At 43.1% G+C, this 7,350-nt stretch overlaps 1 long non-coding RNA gene across 2 annotated transcripts; it reads left to right on the forward strand.

Annotated features, from left to right (window-relative positions):
* The first annotated feature begins 2,013 nt into the window (after window positions 1-2,013).
* On the forward strand, window positions 2,014-7,087 carry LOC132655925 (uncharacterized). Of its 2 annotated transcripts, XR_009593885.1 has the most exons (4): window positions 2,014-2,218; window positions 4,294-4,459; window positions 5,466-5,606; window positions 6,147-7,087. It is a non-coding gene; the product is annotated as an uncharacterized LOC132655925 (long non-coding RNA). The 2 variants fall into 2 exon arrangements; XR_009593884.1 differs by lacking the exon at window positions 5,466-5,606.
* The last annotated feature ends 263 nt before the right edge of the window (window positions 7,088-7,350 follow it).

Below are 7,350 nucleotides of genomic sequence, written 5' to 3' on the forward strand. Positions count from 1 at the left end.
TCAGTTTTAGATTTTCAGATCTTACATTAAGGTCTTTGATTCATGGGAAGTTGTCATATAGAGTAAGAGATAGGGAACTAAGGATCTAGTTTCATTTTTCTATACGTGGATACCCAGGTTTTCATGAACATTTGTTGAAAAAAGCTATATTTTTCTTATTGATACAAAAACACAGCTCTCAACTCAAAGGGGAATAAGAAATAGTTTATTCTGGAGGCAAATTTGAGCACCTCTAGATGCGCTTGTTTGTTTGTTGTTCATTGTTATCATTGTTCTTTGGCATTTCTGGGTCTCTTATACATACACCTGTGTGAATTTTAATATATATATATATATATATATATATATATATTATTTCTTTGGAGATTTGTATTGGAGTGGAATTTTTAAATTGTTTGTGGGTATGTGCACATAAATTCAGGTGCCCAAGGAGAACAAAGACCTCATGTCACGGTGGAATGGAAGTTACAGGTATTTGTGAACCACTGGAAACCTGTGTCCTCTGGGAGAGGAGGAAGTGCTCTCAAGAGCAGAGCCGTGTCTCCAGCCCCTGACGCTGGAATTTTTGTGGAGATTGCCATGAATCTGCAGGTTACTGCTGATAGTGTAGCCATTTTTCCAGTATTATTTCTTCCATTCCCTAGTATTTTCTTCAGTTACTTGCATTGGTCTTTTAACTTTCTTGTTTAGATTTATTCCCTTAACTCTATTCCTGCTCAGATGGGGTGACTCTCTCTGAGAATTCATCCACTGGGTTTCTGTCCACAATGTCTAGTCTTTAATAAACTTTTATATCCATGTTGACTTGGTAAATGCTTTTACTCCTGTATACACACACACACACACACACACACACAAACACCACAAAGCCAGAATTGGGTAATGGAAACTTAGTTTTAAATTCTGCCCTACTTTGTGTCCTTGAGTGATTTTGATTAAAACAAAAGTCTTAATCACACTCAATGGTGGGTCAGTCATGGCCATACATACCTGTAATCCCACAATTCTGGAGGTAGACATGGGAGGTTCAGAAGTTTGAGGTAATCCTTGACTCATAGTGAGTTTGAAGACAGCCTGATCTACATAATACCTCGTCTAAAAATACCAAAACCATGACAAACAAAACAACCAAAAATCAATCCATTAAAAAATAAATACGATGGACAAAATGAAGAAAGACTGAAGCCAACGTGAGAAGTCAGGAATAGAGAACAACTCAAATGCTCATCGCGGGAGAAAGACTGAGACCCAGACATGCCCACGGCTGCAAAATTAGGTTCTTAGGCAGAGAAGAGAGCAGTTTTCCTATCCACACTTACATCTCTGCTCTAGGGATATGTCACAATATTTACAGACTTTGTGCAGCATCAAAAAGACAAACTTAAAACGTGTTCTTGAAAAGTATTTTCTGAAAGAGCATTTACAGCGGTAATTCTCAAGAAAAATACTGAGTGACAATAGTTGAATAAACCACAAAAACGTCCTCTTTGTAAGAAGTATTAGCCAGGCAGAGAGGGGCACACCTGTAATCTCAGGACCCAGGAGGCAGAGGCAGAGAGATGTCTGTGAATTCTAGGCTATCTTGGCCTACAGAGAACATTCCTAGAGAGCCAGGGCTACATAGAAAGACCTGTCCTCAGAGAGAGAGAGAGAAGTAAAAAAAAATATTTAATAAACTAAATGTGATTAACTTTCTTGTTCTCTCATGCTAAAACATTTTACTGTATTTTCCTGTACTTAACTTTTACTTTGGATTTCTCCCCACTTTTGCTTTAAATGGAAGGAAAAGTTTGCCAAGGTTCATGTCTTCCTGAGTCAGCAAGTAAATTTCACAGTAAAATTAAAATCCCAGTAGTATGAGTCACCGCCCTGGCTATGGTCAGTCCTGGCCATCTGGGCTGCTGAGAAACAACACAGTCAATCAGTCTAGAGAGCTTGGGGGCAGGCACATGGCCATGTATGGTATGGCATCCCGCTTTCCTCTGGTAGAAGCCGGGGACTACCCTGGGAATACGAAGAAAGACGCCAGATTTAGCAGAAGAAACATGCAGGATGTGCAGGCAAGTTTGGATTACACAGAAAGAAGAAATGTTTTTTATCGATACCCGCATCCTGTGTGCTTCTCAGGACTTATTTTCACATATACACAGTAAATAGGGACTTGTTTATCTGACGTCATTCTGCATCAAGCAGCCCACGTTCAATGTGGAAGCTTCACGTGAGTAGATTTACTTATTCATTTTACATTTTGTGTTTTGCATCGATGTAGGTCTGTGTGAGGGTGTCAGAGCCCCTGGAACTGGAGTTACAGACAGCGGTGAGGTGCCATGTGGGTGCTGAGATTTGAACCTCGATCCTTTGGAAGAGCAGCCAGTGTTCTTAACCACGGAGCCAGCTCTCCAGCCCCCACGTGGGTGGCGCTTCCCTTTGCCATCCACCCTTTCTTATCCCGCAGAATACCTTAGAGACAGATGAAAGACTGCTTTCCTGAGCTGCAGAGAATCCTCGAAGGCTGGGCTCTTCTTTCATCTTTCATTAGCCGAGTAATTACTGTCTAACATCAGAGGAAGATGAAAATGACGACGGACAAGAAAGCCTTCAAGGCTGCTTCTCCTGCACTGGAGGCTCGGGGAAATCCAGACTCTAATCCATCCTGAATTGCTAACAGTGCTTTCTGGGAAGGGCTGCGCTGGCCACCAGAGGCCTGGGGTTGTCGGTGGCAAGGTTTCTGGTGTCTCACAAGTTTTAATGGGGGTAAGAACCTCTTGGGAAAACTTTGAAACTTTAATGACTGAGGTACATTCCATCTCAAATCAAACTTTGAACTCCTGGGGTGGGAACTAAGTGTTATGACTGTAATTCCTCAGTGGCTTTCTAAATTTGGCCAAAGTTGAGCATGGCTGTCAGCTGAATCACATTTATACCAGGTAATGTTTCTCACAGGGTGAGAGGCGATTCCTCAAAAAAAAAAAAAAAGTAATTACAGTGCTGGTCATTACACATTCAGTGGGGTTCCCCCGTTCTTTCTTTTCTTTCTTTCCTCCTTTCCTTTCTCTTTCTTCCTTTTGGACTGATTGTTGTTGCTTTGGGAACAGGGCCTCATGTAGTCCAGGCTGGCCTTGAACTCACCACATATCACTTTATCCTGACTTTCTGCCTCTGCCTCCCAAGTCCTCGGGGTACGGACAGGTAGGAGCTACTTTACTTAGCATGGCTACATTTCTTTCTAGTCTGATCTTGGAGCTGGAAACAGCTCACGCTTCCAATGAGCCCACTTTAGTGCTGCTTCCCAAGCAACTGAGACAAACAATACGTTTCTGCTAAATATTTTCCAGGTTTGGAAAGTTTTTTCTGTGGCATTAAGCTTGTTGGAAAGTACTTTTCCATGGGTCCAAAATAATTTATTTTTCCTAATGTTTCTAGTGGAGGCCAAATAACCATCTCCTCTATGTCGCTCATCTTGGAAAAAAAAAAAAAAAAAAAGGAATTTCTGGTGTATCTCTCTTCGTGAGGTTTGGCTAGAATCAGGAATCTGTCTTGAGGAAGAACATCAAATCTCTAAGCTGTTTTCACATGAAGACATGTCAACATTAATACAAGTGTGTCCTCCAAGCTAATGACATGAATACAGCACACACAGAACAGACGGTCAGCTCCCGGCCCAGCACCTTCTTTTTCCTTCCTAACCATAGCCAGCTCAGAGTCATCCACTTGGTGCCATCTCCCTTAAATCCCCGTTTCCTCTTCACAGTCCTGTTTAAACTAAGGAACGTTCCTGTGCTTTACACGGAAGTGCGCGTCCATACTTGGTCTTTTTTTCTTTATTTTGAATTGTTTTTCTCGGTCTGCCTCATCTAGCATGTGTCTCTTTCATTCATGCCCGGCTCAAGCCCTCTGTCCCTTTACCGCCCAATCCTTTCTTATCAGTTATTTATTGTAATTCAATAAGACTTCATTCTTTCTTTCTTTCTTCCTTTTCTTCTCTTTTCTTTCATTTTTTTATTATTTTATTTTACTTTATTTTATTTTATTTTACTGCAGTTTTATTGCAGTTTTGGCACTTGAACCCAGGGCTGTGAGCCTGCCAGACGAGCGCTTGGCTCCCGAGCAAGGGAGGGCGTTCTTGGACTACGCGGCCCAAGCTTTTTCTTGACCGTCTTCTCTCAGCAGCAACCACCAGTTACCCTGTCTTTGGGCAACAACCCAAGTGCGCAAGCGTGCCGCCGCCGACGAGCAGGGGCCTCTCACTCACTGGCTCAAAGGCCAGCAACGTGCTCTGCTTTCCTTCCACAGCAAACAACATGGCCGTGTTCGATGAGGTGACAAAACGGTAACCACGATTGCTAACCAGCCACTGCTCTGAAGTCCACGGAGCCTTTACAACTCTATAGCCAGACAAGCCTGACACTTCAACTGAAACTAAGACTCAGAGAGGAGGGATTTGCCCAGGATCCCACTGGTAAGTACATAATAAAAGCAGGATGTGGCTGAAACCGAGCAGACAAGAGGTCAGATATGAGCGTAGCTTAGCTCTTGTGTATCGGAATTTTGTGGGGCTTCTGCCGTGCTCCGGTCAGAAATTCTGCTGCCTCTTGCAGTGTGCGGATATGACTGGACCATGAGGGGCCTATATTTAAGTATTATTAGCGGGAAATGCATTAAGTGTAGTTTTGTTCAGAATGAACCTGTAGCTAAATACTTTTCTTTTTTTTTTAACTTGTCTCACAAGCTTCACGTTAAATAAGCGAGTCACCATAGGGATGGAAATCCCTCACCTATTTTCTTCCTGATTACTTACCAAACTCATGTGTGTCACTGTCTCTGCCCCCATTTACTCATCTTTAGCGAAGAATGGTGGGTCGTAGGCGTTGTGTTTCTGTTGCTGGGATTAAACCCTGACCAAAAGCAAGTTGAGGAAGAAGTGCTTTTAGTTTACAGATTATGCAAGAACTCAAGGCAGGAAGCTGGAGAAGGAAATGAAGCAGAGGCCAGGGAGAAAGGCTGCTGACTGGCTTGCTTTCTTCTGACACACACAGCCGCTTTCTTAGAAAACCCAGGACTGCCTTCCAGGGCAGGCTCAGCCCACAGTGGACTGAGTCCTCCCATATCAGCCATGAAACAAGAAGACACCTGCAGCCATGCCTGCTGGCTGGTCTGCTAAAGTAATTCCTCAGCGGAGGCTCCTTGTTCCCAGTTGTCTCTGATCTGCGGCGAGGCGTCATTTAAGCCAAGCGTCACTGCAGGAAAACGACTTAAAGTGACATTATTTCCTACTCATTTCCAAGTTTACTTTGATGTTTTGGCTACTTATTTATTTAGAGAGAGGTGTGCATCCTCTTTCAGGAATATTTATGTGCCTCTACAGAAAGGCACGGTGGAGTTGAGAGATGGATGCGTCAATAGTCAGGTCAGCAGCAAACACAGGACCAACACCTACAGGAGATATATCAAACGGTTTCTTCTAGGTTGCTCTTTAGCCTGTGATTCTATACTTGAGTCACCTTCACAGCTCTGTGGATTGAGTATTTCGAGGGCTTGCTTATCTGGGAGAAGTTTTGTCTGGCTTAGTGGAAGTGACTTTTGCTTCTGGGAAGACGATGACCAGGGTAAATACTTTTTTTTTTTTTTGTGAGGCTTCGGTTTTTGCTGTCAAGAAGTTTTCAGACTTTATTAGTTGGGTGGTGGTGGTGCACACCTTTAAGTCCAGCACTTGGGAGGCAAAAGCAAGTGGATCTCCGTGAATTGGAAGCCAGCCTGGTCTGTAAACAGGACAGCCAAGGCTGTAGCGCTGGGATCTCAGCAATGGACACAACGAAGTCACACCATGGGGACAGATCCCATGGGGGAGGTTGGTTGGGGCATAGGTACACAGCGACTGCCTCTGAGGAGGGGTGGGGAAGAGAGATATGGAGAAGGGGGACAGGCTTTTTCATATGGGGCTAAAACGCCTGAGCATAGGAAGGATGTGTAACTGTGTCTCGTCTTAGCAGCTGGTGCTGTGGTGGGTCCCAGGGCAGGCCGTGGAGGTGCCTGGTTACTAACAACAGGAAAAAAGTTTTCAAGTTTCAAGACTTGCCTGGGTGTATAGGGAGGACCTATTAGGTTTTAGTTGTTGGTTGCCATTAAAGCTTGGTTTTCTGCCACAGACTGGCCCAGTTGGACTCCTGTCGTCTTCTGGAGAACAAGGCTTTGGACAGGAAGACACAGTTTCGGCGAAGAATTGACAGACAGAGACACCTTGATGGTTTTGACTCTGCTGCAACTTTACTGAAATAAAGCTAGTATTTTTATACAAAAGGCACCTTAAAATTGGCATACTTCCCAGAACATTCAGACTTTTTACCAAGAATACAAAGTTTACATTTTAACTCAGAATGCAGTCAAACATAAAGCAGTGCCCACAAGTAATCTTGGCCTAAAAACTTTTTGATCAGAGCAAACAAAGGAAAAGAAACCTCAAATATAGTTTCATTATTGCTAACCAGTGAAGAGGAAAGTCAGGAGCTAAGTCAGATGCCTGCCAAAGTCCCTCTCTATATCAAAATCTAACTACACCTTTGTTAACCTTCCTCCCATATGTCCTGCCCAAGATTTATGATCTTCCTTAGGAACAAGGCACTGAAGGGAGGGGGAAACTCCCGCCAGCTGTACCTCTCATGCTATTATTTCTTAAGAAGGAGCCTATTATTTTTTCACTATTTTTAATGCCTATTAATACTAAATCTAATTCATTACTTTTCTTAAACTTATTATTTTTATTAAAGCCTTTAACAATCTACTAATGATAATTTTCTTTATAAAATTAGTTGTGCTGTTTCAGGTGTCACAGAGAAAGATCAAAGAATTCATTATTCCAGCCCCAGAGCCACAACTGAAGAAGCGTAGAAATCTCAGAACACGTCTCTTTTCCAAGTGGGATGAGTTTGCCAGGGACCTTCCAGGGGGCGAATTTCTGGAGAAATCATATCCCCCGCCCTGTAGCTTATGCTACTATGGCGACACTGGCGTGGGTGTTGGCAGTTTTCTGATTTTGTGTTTTTCTTTTTACTTTCTTCACACTGTCCAAAATAAAACACCTTGAATTACCGATTCTGCACTTCCTACTGTGTTTTTACACTGGAGACAATTTACAGTTAATTACCACCGGTCAGTACACTGGCCCAGCTGCCTTTCACACAGCTGCGTAGAGGTGAGAGCTTCTCACTCCACTGCCTGGAGTAAGCAGATGGTCCAATCTTAGTGTCCTTACACTTTTGTCTGGAAGCCTGACGAAACCAAATCAAATCATTCAGTGAAAACTCCAAAAGTGAGAAGTGTTGGCTGAGGGAGACTGGTGGAATCTCTAATGTG

This window comes from Meriones unguiculatus, chromosome 8 (assembly GCF_030254825.1).
Source record: "Meriones unguiculatus strain TT.TT164.6M chromosome 8, Bangor_MerUng_6.1, whole genome shotgun sequence".
Taxonomy (NCBI): domain Eukaryota; kingdom Metazoa; phylum Chordata; class Mammalia; order Rodentia; family Muridae; genus Meriones; species Meriones unguiculatus.